At 43.5% G+C, this 18,368-nt stretch overlaps 1 protein-coding gene across 3 annotated transcripts in view; it reads left to right on the top strand.

Moving 5' to 3' along the window:
• The window catches only part of AFF2 (AF4/FMR2 family member 2), a 635,691-nt gene that overhangs the window by 528,268 nt on the left and 89,055 nt on the right, over positions 1 to 18,368 (top strand). The window lies entirely within an intron of this gene.

Raw genomic sequence — 18,368 nt, 5'->3', positions numbered from 1 at the left:
AAAGCAAAACAGTTTAGCAATGCTAATACCATCCAGTTTTCATGTTTCTGTAATAGTCATTATGATGTGTAATGGGAAGCCTTGTGCACATTCTTATTTTCTTCCTCAAAAGGGCATTATTCCAATACTCAGATCATCACTAGGACTATGAAAAAAAGAACGATATTGATGTCCATAAGGATGTCTCCTTAGTTACAGCCTGACAAATGTTAGCTGAATGTTCTCATTTATTTGTCAAATCACCTGAATTCTCCCCTCTATCCTGCTTCTCCTTCTCTTTATGGATATGCCATGAAATATTTACATTCTAATGTCAGTTGACTCCTGGATCATAAAAGTCATCATTGCTTAACGCAGTATCCAGGTGCCATGCACTCAGATCACAAGTCAAAAGATTGAACGCCTACATTTCTGCACTGCAGAGCTCTATAACTTTGTGTAGCATGTCTGAATAACCAGTTTACTGTTTTATTGGAAATGTTAGTTGAGGAAAATTGGCCAAAGAATAACTTAAAATGTAACAGTGAGAATGAGAGGCCCAATATGATCGCTTTGCGAATAACAGTACCAGATCAAAAACACAGTATTGACCAGCAGCCTGGCATTTGGGGCCTGGTTCATTTCTCACACTTGTTTTATCTGTTTTTTATTATATTCAGCAGAATTACCCCACACTTACATCGGTATAAGTGAGTACACAGTCAGGCACAGCGGGCACATCTACACATACATTTACTCCAGCCTAGATTTACTGTGCAATAAAATACTCTGAAGTAAGGGTTTTTGGGTAGGTGTCTACACATCCAGAGATTAGGGAACAAATTTTCTCCAAGTTCTCTGCAGCCCTGCCATGGGCTTCTGAGGCCACTGGGGGAAGTTCCAGGCTCCCTATGGGTGCTAGTCCAGGGGCTGGCAGGGAGCATGGAGACAGGAGACAGCTGTCTTCTTGCCCCAGGGACTGCCTGCTGCTGGGGCAGGGAAAAGATCCCCATGCCCCAGCAGTAGGAAGCTCCTGGCCTTGGCTCCCCAATCAGGGGTATGGGGCTTAGAAAGAACTGCAGGGGAGGGGTAGGTCCTATCCCCCTGCCCCAATCTGCCAGTTGGGCAGCTAGCAGCTAGCTCACTGCTTGCTTCCTCACAGACTGATTTGGGGTGAGGGTCTGGATATACCCCACCCCTGCAGCTCTTTCCAAGCCTCATGCCTTGATCACCCGATTGTGACATGGGGCTGGTATCTGCTCCTGACTGGGACAGTTTGTAGCCAGCCCCAGGCTGCGCGGGGAAGTCTGCATGTCCAGCCTGGAGCTGGCTGGGGACTGCCCGAAACAGGACAGTCCCCAGCCACCTTCAGGCTGCATGTGCTTCGCTGTGCAGCCTGGGTCTGGCTGGGAAATGTCTCGGTCGGGGGCAGGTCCCAGCCAGCTCCCAGGCTGGGTGGGGTACTGTCCCCATTCAGGAAGCAAGCTCCCAGCCCCCGCTCCACAACTGCAGAGCAGGGGCTGGAAGCTCCCTGCTGCCTGGGCAGGAGGACATTGTCCCCACCCCAGCATTCAGGGCAGGAACTGGGGAGCTTCCCCCCTCTGGCTCCATAGGGCTGGGGGTGAAGGAAATAGGCTCCTCAGCCTGTTCCACCCCCAGCCCTGTGCTCCACAGTCATGGGGATTAAGCTGAGAGACCCTTATCTCCCAGATGGAGCCCCACAGTTGCAGGGCTCAGACTAAGAAATAAGGGTTTTCCAACCCAAGCCCAACAGCCACAGAGCTCAGGCTGGGAAATAAGCATTTTCCAGCAGTGGCCCCACAGCTGTGGAGCTGCTGCTGGGAGATAAGGTTCCCCCAGCCCCCCACTCCTCAATAGCGATTGCGGAGCAGGGACTGGTAGATCAGGATCTCCCAGCCCCCTGTCCCCAATTGTGATCTTGGAGCAGGAGGCTTGAAGCTCTCAGCTGCCAGGGCAGAGGGGCATAGTCCCCTCCCAGGCTTCTGTGGCAGAGCCCATTCCAGCAGCAGGCAGCTCCCGGGAGTAGGGAGTGAGCCCCTGGTGGATGACTGACTGGGAGCAGGTTTTGCTCCTGGACAGACGTATACATAAGTGCTCCAGCGCCTTTACTAACCCCAAGTCTATTTGCTACTTGCATTTGCAGGTTGCAGATGTACTTGGGATTAGGGAAGTTTACTGCAGAGTAATCATGTGCACATGTAGATGCACATGCTTACTTCGCAGTAAACTTCGCTAATGCAAAGTAAACATCTTGGGTAGATATGCCCAGTAATAAGTAGGAAAGGGCCAGATCTGAAGCCTACTGAAGTCAATGGAAATGAAAGTCCGTGTATGGATTTAACCAGACTTAATTCCAGTCACAAAGATGTGAAGTCTGAAAGCTCCGACACTATATTAAGTCCAAGGATTACTTTCTAGCAACACAAATTTCAGAGGAAAAAAAGGAATTAGTTAAGGTAGGAAGGAGCATTCTAATGGTTTCCTAATTTTTTGCTGTAACGATTTCCTTTTTAGCATTGTGACCTTTCTCCCACACTAAGCAATTAGAATCAGTTCAAACCTCCTGTACTCTCCCAAGCATCTTTTTTAAAAAAAAAAAACAACAGGTGTTTTGTCTGCACATTTAGGCAGTCCAAACCTGAACACTTTCAATCAGGTATGAAACATAAATTATCACAATAGGAAGAACCTCTGAAATGCCCATCGTTTCAAGGGGTGGTACTCTTTTCCTAGATTCCCTGCCATTGCGTGGTTGTGCCACTTCTATTTACAGCAAAAACAGAGAATCATGAAGAAGGGGCCATAGAAAGCATTACATTATTTTACATTTCAAAAAGGAATCCTACCACATTTTGTTTCCTGCATTAATCACTTCTGTGTATCCCTCACTTTTTATTTTTGTCACGTTGTGTCCCATATTTGGGCATCTGCTAGTTGAGAAATATAGCTCCGATGCACCAGTCAGTCATTACACTGGCACATTTTTCATACCTCAGCAACTTCAACTCATGTCTCTTTAAAAAAAAGAGACACAGAAACTGAGAAAAAAGAGGCGAAAGAAGTAGATCAGGCATACAGGTCAGATGCATAAACATCAACAAAGCAATTACAATGGTTTTCAATACAAACCATTATTTCCTGAAACATATAAAATGCTCATTCATGAGAGCTGGAATGAGGCAATTATAATATACAAATTATAAGATACCAACTGTTCAGGTGTGGGGCCCAGAGTTACACAAATACATTTTTTAACATAAGATTTTACAGTCAAATGACCATCATAATTCAGAGATATATATGTGCATATTGCAACTGGAAGAGAAAAGATTAAAATCTCAGCTTGAAAACGGTTTAGCAATTTGTGCAAAATCTCTGAATTTTGTTTCTTCTCTCTTTTTTCGCTTTCTGATTATGTACCCGGTCCCCCAAAATTACAATTATTGTACTTTATAAAGCTTCATGTGCATACCAAGCACAAAGTTAAGGGTACAAACTCTTACTCTTGCTGATGCTTTTAATTGAAAGTAAATAATTATGCAATATATTCTTCCTTCTGTTTTAAGGAAATGTAGTCCTTGAGAAGGGGAGTGGATTAGCATCACTGGAGACTGTAATTATATTTGTTGTGTATTGATAAATAGTCCTTGTGCCCTGCAATTGTAGACAGATGAAACTCCCATTAAAATCCAGGATGATCTTATCTTTAGCAGCACTGCTCCACTCAAGTGCCTGTACTCTAACTTGTAGTGACCACCTGAGCCATGGGAAGGGCATTCAAGTTCTCAGCAACTAGTGCCACTTTGGGAATGGTGGTGGTTGATACCTGAGGACACAAAATTATGAGTATTTAGTTCCCCCAGTCCCATGAACCAGCACATGTATTTTGAATCAATCATGTAACTACGCAAGAGCCCCACACTTAAATCTAGACTTTCTTCCTGCATTCTCCAGGTGTTAATCAAATTCTTGCCTTTACATTTTCTGGGAGGCACCAGTTGAACACGGGCTCCCAGTGCAATGCTGTAGCTAATCGGCTGGACCAATTCTTGGATGTATAAGCAGAGAAATACCAAGTAAGAGTCAGGAGGTGGGATTACCTCTAATGACAACATTATTGAGACCATTATTGAATATCATATCCAGTCTAGCCTCCTTGCTTCAAAAAGGATGCTGAAGAAGTGGAATGAGTTCAGAACACTTTCTCAGACATGCACGCACACACACACACGTATGCATACACGCACACACGTGCCATGTATGGGGAAGGGACTTGCAGGGGCGGATCCAGAGGGATCCAGCATCATCACATACCCCTTTGGCTGTGCATTGCAGGCACAATGTGCTCTCATTGCTCACCAGCATGTCAATGGATCTCCGCCTGTGCTGGGAGCTCTCTGAGCTCACCAGCTGGTCGGTGCGGGGTGTGCGCAGAGTCCCTGCTTTCAAGCAGCTCCATGCTAAACAGCCAGTGGGTTCATAGAGGTCACAGCACAGGAGCTGCGCTGACATCCCGCCGAGCTCTGAGACCTCACTGGCATCCAAGAGCACCTCCCATCTCCTTTGTCCGCGTGGCATGCACACAAAGAGTTTCCTCCTCTGCTCACCCACCAAAGGGAGCTGTGGCTGCACCCCCACCACCACAGTCCTGGATCCGCCCATGGAGACTTACGTGATCCTAGATTCTACTCCTTAGTTTAGCAAAAGAAATAGGGTGTAATAAGATCCAGTGGAGACAAATTCATACCAGAATTAAGGTGCACATTTTTATTAGCCTTAGAAAATTGTGAGGCTCCAGAGCAAATGCAAAGCCAAGGACCTCTTTAATGCCAAATGGATGGTAGCCTGGCAGCCAGATTTACCGTGACAAAAAATATCACAAAACAACAATGTGTATTTTAACCACAGAAGTGTTCAAACATATTTTTAACTAAGCGTGCCAACTGTTCAAATGCGGTTCTGTCTCTGAGTTTGAAAAACAAATTCTCGTGTCTGGTTGCCATGTGAGGCCCCACAAAGATGACTGCCTTCCTTGTCCCACCCTCGCCCCAGCCATGCTATGGACAGGGTGGTTTCTCTATCCCTCCTGATCTTGAAGAGGGATCTCAAAGATGTGCTGTTGTAGTTGTGGTCTCGACACAGGAATTACGGAGTGAGGCTCTTTGGCCTGTTTTACCCAGGAGGTTATACAAGGTGATCATAATGGGCTTTTCATAATGGACATCCAAATCTGTGCATCTGTGGGCTAAATTGACTGCTGCGACACAGCATGAAGCAAGAACAAGTTGCTCCCAGCCAGGTGCGGGATCTGTCACGTTGCTCTGCTAGCAAAGGTTTGAGAGACCTTAGTTGTCTCCTAAATCTCCTGCTAACACTTCATGGGATGCAGCAGCCTCAGTGCAGACACCTTCGAAATGGGCATGTGACACATGCGGTGCGCCCTGTATACATAAATGCTGATTCTTCTGCTTTTCATTGCGGGTGATTTGGGATTAAAGGAACACAGAAAATGAGGGGTTAGATCTGGAATCAATTTTCATTTACAGCTGAGAAGCAGTTATTGATGCTGCACTCACAGTTCAATAAAAGATCTAAAGATATAGACCTTGTGTTTCTCTTTCAATATAAGCAGCATAATCAGTCTCAAATGTTTTTACAAAGAAAATTGTATTGACAGTTTTATTAAAATTGCTGTCTTTAAAGTTTTAAGTTCTCCACAATTTGACCTAGTTCGATGTTTTTAATATGCACGCTGGCCAGCCCAATAGATCTTTATGGCACATATTCATAACATCAGGTAAACATCTGGTTAATGTATTGTTTGAGTTGCAGCATTGTATTTCGCATAAGCAGCGGGTGGATTTTAAACTTTTCCACTGCTCTCACTAAAGAGACTTTGGGTGCAGGCATTACTACACGTACAGAGCTCCTAACACCCAATAGTTTTAGATTTGGCTGAAAGATGTAACTATAAGGATGACAGACATGTTTATTAGTAAACCCTGGCCCAGGAAGGCATTTCAGGGCCGCTAATGTTAACATTTTATAAGGGAGAATGGAGCCTCCAGATGACTTTATTATTATGAATTGGGAAGAATCATGGAGATTTTTAATTAGTAACTAGACTCAGCTAGAAGAGCTTAGATAAAACACAGGTTAGTATTTTTGTTCTTTAAAGCAACTCTGTATAATTCAAATTAGCTTTGAGCTCAAAGGCATCCAAATGAGTGGTGCCTGGATACAGTATTTTAAGTAGCTGTAGTATACCAATTTTCTTTAACCAGCTCTTCTTTGTTCTTCTGCCTAAGGAATAGTCCTCTTAACCTCTGAAACGTGCACTTAATTTAAAGCACATTGCTGGAGACCTGTGTATTTTTGAAGCAAAGAAACTTTGATACCAGTTACAGACCTGCTCCATTATTTTGAGTATTTTATGTGTATAGGATTTTTGGCAGAACGAATCCACAAAACGTTTTCATCTTTTCTGTTTGTTTTTTTCTCCTACCCTTAATGATTACCTTTTGCGAGCGCCTGTCTCTGGTAACCGTACATACACAAGATATCCCCTATTTAAGCTATGTTTCTGATCTAGGTTTTATATTTTATCCCAACCCTCTGTCTCTGCTAGGTTAGTATTAGGTAATTGCATGCAAAATGAATTACTTTGTAGCGGAGAGTCTCAAAATGCTGTCAACTGTAGGCTGAGCTTCTGATTCGTGTAATGTACACTGAACTTTTAGGGCATTTATTCTTGTTAAATTCAAAGAGACTTTTTTTTTCCTTAAAGATTTTATTTTTTAATGTAAACGATAAAATATGTTTTGATCATGTAAGCACCACTGGTTTCAAGTGATACCATGACCATGCTTGGTGCAACAATAGATACCCTTTCCTGTTGTAATTTATCCTGGGGTTTTTTTTAGCTAGATCCTGAGCAAGTTGTTTACCTCCCCAAGGTTTCTCTACATTTCCATTTACTTTGTTATCAGCAGAAAGGCTGAGGAACAGCTCTTCAGTAATGACATCAATACTGCACACACAGCGAGAGAGGTCATCTTGTCAAAGCTATAGAAAAATCAGATGGATTAGGATGAAACTAGGTGCAAAATAACTTTGATAGAGTCTTTTAATGTAAACAGTTTATCTGTCATAGGGTTTCATTGAAATCCCAGGCAGCGTGATGCAACATGGGTTGTTGCCACAGCAGAACGTGTTGTGATGAAGAGTGCATGTTGCCGTGTTTAGGATCGACGGTCACATTTTATAATGTTTTCATTCCGCTTTTAATGGAAACGGGAGTTATTAGGACATTGTAGGCATTCCCCCACCTTTTCATCACAGGGCTGAACAAAATCCTCTCGCAGAAACGTCTCCTGTTGATACCCCAGGCTATTTCCGCACGGTACTCAAAATATTTGATTCTATACAAGACTCGTAAAACAGCCGTGTATCGTACATAGAGCGTACAATGAAATGCTTCAGCTTAATTAAACTAATTTTTGGTTAGAAGAGATTCTGCGTCAGACATTGAGAAGATAATGCCAACAGTAAGACGTGGATTCGTAGCCTAGTATTTCTGCTTATTTTGTTATCTGCCGGAGCTCTCAGTAACGCCTGTGGAGGTTTTTGCATTAAGTATGTCATGATTATGTGCATACGCAATGTCACATCACTGGGATACATGGATTCCAGCACTTTTAACTCTTTCAGATCCACAGGATTTCATTTAATCTCTTCAGTACACATCATTGGAAAGCAAGCCAAGGGTTTTATATAGCCCTCGGGGCATTGGGTTCATACTGTACAAGGCTGCGTTGAGAATTGACAGAACATAATTTGCCCTTGACCGTGCCAGTTGTGGCCCTCAAACAGGGTTTCCGGACACACGCTACACATAGCAGCACAGCAGCTGAAAGAGAAAGCCATTTCAATCAGACGATGCTGCTCTGCCTTTCCCACATCCAGTTGGGCGGGTGTCTGACAGCAGATCAGTGTCTGAAACGATCCTTAGCTTCACCAAACACAGGGAAAAAAATAGGGAAAGCAAAGCAAAAATGCTTGGCAGCAAGACCATCCTAGCAAAGACTGATAAATGCAGTTCTGCAGAGGCTCTCTCCCCAGCTTCCCCACAAACACAATGCACTTAATATGATCCTCGGGGCACTCTTAACCACGGGCCTCCCATTTGTTCTTCTTTCATGCTACTAGTCTGAAGGGGCTAGGTACTGTCAGTCACACGAGAGACATCACACAGGCAGAGGCAGAAAATACAGCCCTGCCAACTCCTCCATTAATTCAAAGCCATAATTGCTAATGGGGCAAGACAGGGCCAGCCTGTTTCTCAGCTCAGGTACAAGGGCCAGGCTTTGGGGCTTTGCCAGAATTCATGGGGATGTCTACACATGCATTTTAATGTGCATTAGCCTACTTTAATGCGCATTAAATTATCACTTTTGTGAATGCACATTAAAATAAGCTAACTCACCTTTCTCTAGCACCTCACCATGGAGGTACTAAATTTAAAGCACATTACCAAAAGCGCATTGATGAATGTGTAGACGTGCCCCATGAGTAGACAGTCTAGCTCTCAGTTTCAAGATTAGTTTTCTAAGATGTGTCTGTCTGTCTGCATTCTTACAACAACTTGCCTCTTGTAAACATAGGTAAAAACGTATTGCTTCATTGCATCTCACCATGTCATGTCAGATATATAGAAGGCCTATATTTTCATGCGGGGAGTGAGCAATACCTGACCCTCCTGTCTTGTAAAATAAACCTATAGTCTGCAGTATCTCTGGGCCATCTCAGCATTCACCTTGCTAATCTGACCACACAGGAAACATTTATCTCCTTTTTCCCTCAGAAGGAGAGTGTGATTTTTATCGTGCAGGCTTTGTGAGGCACTTTGGTAGAGAAATTGTCCTGCTTTCTTAAAGCTGCCATCCCTGCAGGGCAAATCGTTCATAAGAGTCCAAAGAGTCATCTGTGAACTTCAAAGGTTCAATTCACTGTAGTGCTTTTGCAAAAGTGGAAGACAGTGCACATGCTAGTTCAGAAACACGGGGAGTTGCAGAGGCTTGAGGTAGATGGGCCCGCAAGTGGTCCGCACAGTCCTAGGTTTGGCTAATGGTAGCTGGAAGAAAGGGTAGAAGGTGTTAACATGGTACATACAGTCAAATGAAAATCGGTCATCTGTGTAGCCTGACCTTAACATACTCTCTGGCATGTACCTTGTATAGACTGTCATTTACATGCTATAGTAAGAATTCTGGTTCACCATAAAATCCAAGAAATCAGGCAAAACTACCGTGCATAATTTTTACAGCTCCATCGTTTAGTAACTAGCCAAATAAACCAGTGATCTGAGCAGCCAAGGGCAGCAGAGAAGTTTCTGATGTGTGTTTGCTTCCATCTTCCTAGTACGTATTTGCAGTGGATTACCTAGTCAATATATATTAAAATCCCTAAACCCCTACATCCCATGTAGGAAAAAAAATGAGCAAAGTGAACAATAGCAATATCATCTCACATCTTCCCCAGCACTGCCAGTGCTGTTACTCTTTGACTCTGCCCTTTTGCTTCTCTAGTCTGGGGAACTATTCATTGATTTAGAGGAGGAAAGAGATGAGGGACAGGTTGGACTCCCTGAGGAATGAGATAAAGGCCTTTGCCACAAAGGGGAATCTAAGTGCATAAATTGCAAGTGAACAGGGGTAAGAGAGGCTGCTTCTGATATGTCTGTCTGTACTTCTTCCTTTCACTGTGACAGAGGAAATTTTAACCCATGTGAGCTTTCTTGAAGTCGTAGCGGTAATTAGTACAACTTTGCACTTTCAGAGCACTTGTCATCTGAGGATCTCAAAGCACTTTAAGAATCCTAGTTGACAAAACCTCACTACACCCCTTGTCATATAGATCTAAGGGCCTTGTTACACCATAAACGGTGAGCAGCACAAATGTTGGTGGGTGTCGGTGCCAGTGTGGGTTTGGAGCAGTCACAGTTCAGGCCAGCAGGAGCCTGGGTGAAAAGTAAGAATCACCCCCACTCCATTCCAGGCTTCCCCCATGCCATGGGGCTCTTCCCCCATCTCCTCTCCCCACCCCATTTACTAGTGGGTGCCTGCCCTGTCTGTCCCAGAGAAGCAGGCAAGGAAGGGTTAATCTGCCTGCCTAGGCCTCAGTTGCCACTGCTGCAACATGGGCAGCCACAAGTAAATCTGGGGGGGAGGGAGACAGGGGTGCAATCAGGAAGTGATCTGGAGTGCTGGGAGGGGGCAATAGATCTGATCTGGGCTAGTGGGGAAAGGGGAGGCTGGTGGCGTGTTTACACCAAGGTGCAGCCTGTAGAGGTGTATGAAACAGGCCATATTCAATTTGGATTTGGATTCAGTCCAAATCAGGGGCGGTAATTCAATTAGTTGATTCGGATCACTGTCTCTGATTCGATTTGGCCGAAGCTGAATCTGAGGATTTGATGCTGATTTGGAGAATCAGTGATTTGGCCATAAACACAGCTTTAAATGTTTTTTCTACGTACCTCAAGGTACCAGGCATAGCTCATGAACACTGCAATGCTGGGGCAGATGGAGTGTCCCACAGGACTGCTGGGGGGACCCCCTGCGTGCTCGGTGGAGAACTCAGAAGTGGACCGGAAGTACTTCCAGACCATTTCCGGGTCTGCTGCTGAGTGTGCAGGGGGGGCCCCCTGGCTCAGGGAATCAGCCATGGGGGAACTGCAGGTGCCTCTCAGACCCAGGAGGCACCTGTCACTGAGCCGGGTGGGGGATGGGCAGGCCTGCGCTTCCCGGTAGACCCAGAAGTGGACCAGAAGTGCTTCTGGTCCACTTCCAGGTCTGCTGCCGAGCACACTGTGGAGCCCCCTGTGCTCCTGTGGGACACTCCATGCACCCCAGCATCTCAGCATTGACGAGCCACCTGGTACCTTGAGGTATGTAGAAAAAACATTTAAAGCTGTGTCTATGTCCAAATCTCTGAATCTTTCCGAATCTCTCTGAATCAATTCGGAGGATTCCATTTTGGTTCGGAGAGATGAAAGGGTCTCCTGATTCAATTTGGATTCAAAGATTTGGCCATCAAATTGGGCCAAATCTCCACTGAATTGAATCAGGGACCGAACCTAGCTGGTAATATCCCTCTTTTGTTTTCTTAATGGGGTGATAAACACTGAGGTAGGGGTGATAAACACTGTTATCAGTTCCCTGCTGAGCTGGTTGAGGTGCAGGAGGGAACCCCTCCTTAATCAAAACATCCTGCCAGGGCCTGGCCGCATAGTCCTCAGCTCAGTACAGTGCAAGGGAAGGAAGGGCTGCTCTAGCAGCCCGTGGCTTCTAGCCTGAACCACTGCAGGCATGTGCCTGCATTTCTGGGATGTCTGTACAGTTATGAAGTGATTTAGCCTAGCCAGGTTAGACTAACCTGCAAAGATTGAATCAATTCAGACTCAGGCTTTTTGAATATCTGTCCCTAGCCAAAGGGATCAGTGTCACTACTGGAAATCCAGTTGTTACACAAAAGAAGGGACTGGGAAATAGCCACTACTCTCTTCCACTTTGTGCCATGAATTTCCTCCCAGGATTGTCTTATGGGCAGAAAGAATCCTTCCCTGGCATGATGTAACTTTGAACTGCCTAGTGAGTGCTTAAAACTAGTTTCAGGTGTTAATGGACAGATAATCTAAGTGTTAAGGTCTTCAGGAGCCAATCAAAATCACTGTGTAACAAAACTCTAAGACAGATACAAATATTGTTCTCTATGTATTAGAGCAGAGAAACCGAGGTATATACACATTCTGTGAGTTGTCTTATTTCCATACAATGTGACAGTGGCAAAAACTCAGCATTTATCCTTTCCTTCTTGGGGAAGCTCTTAGAGAGATTTTTGTTTTATTATTATTCCTTGCCTTTCTGTCTGTGTGTTTCCTTTGCCATGTCATTATTTTTTCCTTGTCTGGGTTTGTGGTTAACACAGGGAGCTAGAAGTCAGGATGACTGCAGAAAAAGGTGTGTGCATGATGGGCAATTTTGAAAGTTAAAAAAAAATCTCTCAGGGTCATATGGAAAAGGAAGAGTTTGAAAATATTTAGCAAATCCAAAAGCTGACAGACGTTTTGTTTTGCATCAAACTTTTCTTTTGATTTCAACTGTTTTAAAACATGCACATGTTCATTAATGCAGTTAGAGGAAATTTGAAACAGTTATTTCAAATTTAAAAACTAAAAATATGTTTTGCATCTGTCAAAAAATGCAGTCCTTCCAGGATTGATTGGTTGATTGATGGACTGACTTTTTTCTTCTTTCCAATATCAACTATATGGTGAAACCAAAACAGCTGCACAGTGATACTTTTTGCTGAGAAAAGTCTCCCTGTAAAAAAAACCTTTTGCCTGGGGTTTTATTTTTAGTTCTGCAAAAGAATTCCTGAGTAACCTCAGAAATCTTTAACCATCTATGCCTCATCTGCACAATGGGCATAAACACTGTCTACAGAAATATTTTGAGAATCAATGAATATTTCTAAGGAACCTTGAGAACCTCTCAAAAGAAGGTGCTAGAAAAGGATTAATTATTATTATCTCCATTTCTTCTGTCACACTGCACCATCTCTGTAGTTAGGAGCCAGATTTCTCGCTATAATAAGCTTTCCGCAGCAAATGACGTTCCATACAGCTTTGAAAAACACCATCATAGACTGGAGAAGACAATACCCCTGGGCTGCTTGGATTTAGCATGTGTTGAACAATCCTGATGGGACATAGATAAATACTTGGCATGCTACTGTAGTTACATTGCTGTTAGTCCCTAAGCTAGCTTGGATATATCTACATAAGCAGCAATCAAACCTTTGAATTACAGTGTAGACGTGGCCTCAAGTCTATTCTTTTTATTTGGGGCCTGTGATGAAGAATGAGACCTGGCTATGTTTTGCATTGTGCCTTTCCACCATTCTCCTAAGTAAATGTACGAGTTTGGGGGGAAATGCTGACCCTTGCCAACAGGGCCCAAATTCATTTTTGGTATAACTCAGTTAAGACAGTGGAGTCCATAAAGGATGGAGGTGGCCCACCATCTGTAGATATATGGGCTCTTTTTACATGTCAAGAAGCTGCAAATTTTACCTGACACCTGCTAAAACAGGAGTTTCCAACTTCATGTGTTTCCACCATACTCTCAAACCGCCCCTTGTTAAACTAGAAAAGTTATTGTAGTGCTCAAAGCTGTGATGGTACATATTACCCATGATTCATCTAGGGTAGAGTGCTATGGAAAGTCTACGTACTATTCTGATTTTCAGATACCACATGTGATGACTTGATCCTCTACAAAACTGATCTCAACTAGTCCAGTCTTCTAAGTGTCGTTGGAAAGAAAATGTAGACTACTTATGAAAATATTCTGGGATGAAGGAATATGTCTTCTGGCTCCCTTTTTTTTATTTGGTCATAGACTCAATGACACTGGGCCTTTCATCCTCAGGGTGAGGCTGACCTAGAACACCACACAGACAATCTCAAATACAGGGTTGCCAACTTCATGTCAGAGACAATTAGGAAGAAAGAAATAAAATCTCCTCCATTGACATTAGGGGACAGTAGAGGAGACTGTAACCAAAGCATTAAAAAAATCAACAGAGATCCATCAGCCCTCAAGGCTTGGTGCTGCGATTCCCACTACAATTGTCCTGAGCCCTCTTTTGCTTCCTTCATGCGCATTATATTCTTTCCAACTCTATGCAGCTGGAGTACTGCGTCCAGTTCTGGGCGCCGCACTTCAAGAGGGATGTGGACAGTATGGAGAGGGTCCAGAGGAGGCCACTCACATGATCAGGGGACAGCAGGGCAGGCCCTATGAGGAGAGACTACGGGACCTGAACCTGTTCAGCCTCCACAAGAGAAGGCTGAGGGGGGATCTTGTGGCCTGTTACAAACTGGTCAAGGGGAATCAGAAGGCATTGGGGGAGTCACTGTTCCCCCGAGCACCGCCAGGAGTGACCAGGAACAACGGTCACAAGCTGGCAGAGGGTAGATTTAGGTTAGACATCAGAAGGCCCTATTTCACAGTCAGGGCGGCTAGGGTCTGGAACCAACTTCCAAGGGAGGTGGTGCAGGCTCCTACCCTGGGGGTTTTTAAGAAGAGGTTAGATGAACACCTTGCTGGGGTCGTTTGACCCCAGTACTCTTTCCTGCCATGGCAGGGGGTCGGACTAGATGATCTTCTCAGGTCCCTTCCGACCCTAGAAACTATGAAACTATGAAAAAGCCTGAGCCTGAATTGATTCAGTCTTTACAGATTAGTCTAACCTGGCTAGATGGAATCACTTCATAACTGCGCAGACATCCCAGAAATGTGGGCCCATGCCTGCAGTGGTTCAGGCGAGAAACCAGGGGCTGCTAGAGCAGCCTTCCCTTCCCTGCTACAGTGCTGAGCTGAGGGGTGTATGGCCAGACCCTGGCAGGATGTTTTGATTAAGGAGGGGTTCCTCCCTCTCCCTGCCCCCCCCACTCCCCGAGTACCTCAGCAGTGAATTGATAACAGTGTTTATCACCCCATTAAGAAAACAACAGAGGGACATTACCAGCTACCTGTTGATTCTGCTTTTGTCCCGCCTGCCACAGCACGGACCAAAGCCAGCATGTGGTCTGCTGGCTAATGCTGAGAGGTGTCTGCAAGGCAGAGGGGATGGGAAGAGGTGGGAGCAGGGATGTCTGAAGTCTGTGCCAAGCTCCAGCCAGGGAGCAAAGAGGAGGAGCCAACCCTGGTGTGGAGCAGAGAGCCCCATCCAGCCCAGAGAGCATGCTGGGATGCTGGCGGTGTCAGATTAAACTTTAACCAGCTAGGATGCTGTGTGTGAACTCTTTATTACTGTTCTATGATACTCTAATCTGGAGGTTAGGTTTAGCTGCCCTAAATGCTGTGGAAAACCCTCTCCCCTCTCCTCTCAAAAGAATTTCCAATGATGAAGGTGCTGCCAGCTGCTGTTGCCCTTCATCAGCTCTTCCAGTTCATTTTCTCTTTTCTTCCCATCGACCTTTCGGAGCAGCTGTGAAGAGGGAATTTTTGAGAGATGGTATATATCTAGGACTATAATCATAAAAAATTAAAAGCAAATTGCAAATTAAGGGGCATAACTCTCTAGTTCAGTCCAGTCTCCATTTTCTAATTATCTTAAATTATTTTTAATGTACATTTTCAAACTCAAAATTAGCAGCAATCCCATGATGTAATTCTCATAATGCCTATTGAATTACATTACACTGGTTCATTTTCATTCCAGTCTTTTGCAGTTTGATCTTCCACTCAGAACCCATGTATCATGATTTGGGAACCTCCTACCCTTTCTATTTATAGTTAGTTATTTTAATACATGGGATTCAGGAATCATTATGGCTTTCAAAACCTGTTTCTTCTATGTAAAGGCCCAGAAATAGAAGTTCACAAAATAACTCTTAAAAAAAAAAAAACCTGTTTGCCTTTGAAACCTTTTAAATTAATAATCAAAAGCTCACATCACCTCTAAAACAAATCAAACTTAGTCACGAAAATGTGAAACAGAAATTATTAACTCTGTAGCAAAGCTGATGGAGGCTCAATGAGATCATTTTGTTCAAAGATTAAAGGTGATGAGCACTGAAGTAATTGAGGAGGATGACTATGAACACATCTGACTAGAGCTGTTAAATTCAGTAATGATCAAAAGTTAATTATCAAAGCAGAGAGAACTACTCAACATAGACAATTTGAGTCAATAGCTAAGCAACCCAGAGAAAAGTAATCTGAAGGAAATATTTCCCCATAATGAAGTTATATAAAAGACGTACATTTCAAAGAAACCTGCCTAAAACAAGATTGCATTCTTCCTGATCAGAGAAAAATAATTAGCTCTAATTGACAGACCTGCTGCACGCACAATATTTTCAAACAATATGTTTCTGCATCAGAGCTTAATATGTATAGTTACTCAGTGTCACTTTGATTTCTCTCTTCCTTATCTTCTGCTATGGAGCCAGACACATGATATTGCAACACGTGCTTTAGAAATGACAACACGTACAAGGGAGAACAGAGGCACTGGGCTAGATCCTGTAGTGCCTACTCAGAAGTCCTGATGTCTAAGTGTGCACGGTGCTTAGTCCTCTCCACTCCCTGGAGGTGGCAGAAGAAATGAAGTTAACATAAGACGAGCCCAGCTGCTCCTGGATCCAGACCCAGACTGCTTTCCAAGAAGTGTGAGAGATACTGCTGACACTGCACACACGTGCATGACTATGTACATGTAGTCCCCCACACACACCCCATTCATGCCTTGTTTTTTAACGTTTATAGTTAGTAATGTGCCTTAAGAAAACAGTAGCATTAGACAGCACCACAATCTTCACTGTCAAACAGAGCAAATGTAGCCCTCTCCCCTTTGCCAAGTATCCATACAAGGAAAGGCCACCCCTAGTTATCCAGTGGACAACTTTGACTCTGCTCTTTAATATTCTTTGCTTCTGCTATTACCAGCAAAATTGTCTATTATTTTATTTTATTATTCTTTTGATGTTTCTCTCCTCTTTGTGAAATATCTTCAGCTTCTCTAATCTTCCTTATAATCAATTGAGTTTAGTTCCCCATTTTGCACTTTCTCTATAATTTTCTGCTTTAATTTTTTTGCATTAAAAGAGATCTCATTATTATTTACTTCTGACTCAAACATGTTCTACTAATTCACTCTCTCTTATCTCATACCTGTCTTCTAAATTACATACTTGGAATCAATTGTGTGTGTGTAATGGTTTTAAATAATTTGATGAGTAGCCTGCGTGTGAGAGTTGGGTTAGAGTTATACACAGCTGAACGCAGAAGTGTTAGACAAGCTCTATGTTACCTGGAGCAGTCACGAGATGTGTTATGCTGCAGGCAGAAAAAAGTATTGTTTTGCCACGATAAAGGATGCTTACAGACCTTTCTTAAATAGTTTTAGTTCCTCAGGAGGAGAGGATAGAAACTTATTGTTAATTCGGGATGCCGTACCGAGGTCAGTGTTGCACTGACGACCCCCTTGGGAATAAGGCTCAGTCTTAAGCTTTTAAATATTAAACTGCTCACATGCCCCCCCCTTTTATGATTATTGTTAATAAGCTTATGCTGTTGCTTTTATTGATTTATTTCATTATTAAAAACAAGCAACACCAGTTATTTTGCAGTGTGCTTTTTGCCTCTGAACCTGTACACATCAGATCAGTAGAGTGCGAATGTGGATGTTGGAAGGTGGCTCAGGAATATAGAAAGGCTTACACCATCTAAGTGATGAGGCAAGGGAGATGCACAGAGATTTCTTAAGAAGACAGAGTTTGATTGGGTATGCAACCAGAAATGTTGCAAATTCTGAATTTTGAGTCCTTCAATTAGTGACCCAGCCATATTTCACCCTTGTTCTCTTGTATTTCGGTTACCTGTGCCTCCATCATTTTCATTTCAGTATATAAACAGAAAAATAATACTCGCATGCCCTCAACCAATCACATCAAATGTAATTTGGCCGTAAAAGAAACAGCATCAGTATCCCTCTTCACAAAGCTATGACAGAACTACTGCAGCTTCTGTGTCACCAACCTTAATTCCATCTTTCCAACGAAAATCCATTGGTTTTCATGTCATGGGATTAAACCCACAGTTTCCGACTGATATGAATGAAAGTGCACGTGCCAAAATCCTGGGAAGAAAGTATGCAACATTTCTGGCCCTGCGGAAACCTCTCGTAAGGAAGACAGCGCTCACAAGCTTTTTAGCCCATTTTTGTAGGGTCCGTAAGTTCATTTCAGAGGTTAGGCAGTTTAGTTAAAGGATCTAATCCTTTGAGGGCTTAAATAACATTTGGCACGCCACCAGCGTTGGTAGTTTTTACTCAAAAATCCAGTTGTTTTCTGTTCCTTAGTGAACCGAAGGTTACCTTTTCTCACCGAACCCGCTAACCCCTGTGCACAGTTGCCAGCTCTTCTCATTTTATTTGGTTTCCTGGAATACATTAATATGCAATTAAGCACCGGTGCTTTATTTGGTGGAATGGGCTTATGGTTGTGTCACCTTGAATCTGCCTCTCTGTACTCCAGAAAATGTAATCTCCCTAGTCATTTGAATAGGTTCCCACATTTAAATCTGCAATGGCCTAGTTTTGCACACACTAAGAAATGATCTAACAATGCCAGCTTGGTCTTAGAGTCACATTTCAAGCCCCTTTGTATTAAAATATTATGTACATAGTCTGTGAAAGTCAGAGGGAATGCAGGCTTGGTTCAGATTACATAATTACGCCAGAGAAGTGTGTGTGTGTGTGTGTGTGTGTGTGTGTGTGTGTGTGTGTGTGTGTGT

The sequence above is a fragment of the Gavialis gangeticus genome, unplaced genomic scaffold (genome assembly GCF_001723915.1).
Source record: "Gavialis gangeticus isolate Ggan-Ray unplaced genomic scaffold, GavGan_comp1, whole genome shotgun sequence".
NCBI lineage: Eukaryota > Metazoa > Chordata > Crocodylia > Gavialidae > Gavialis > Gavialis gangeticus.
This window is presented reverse-complemented; position numbering and strand designations above follow the sequence as displayed.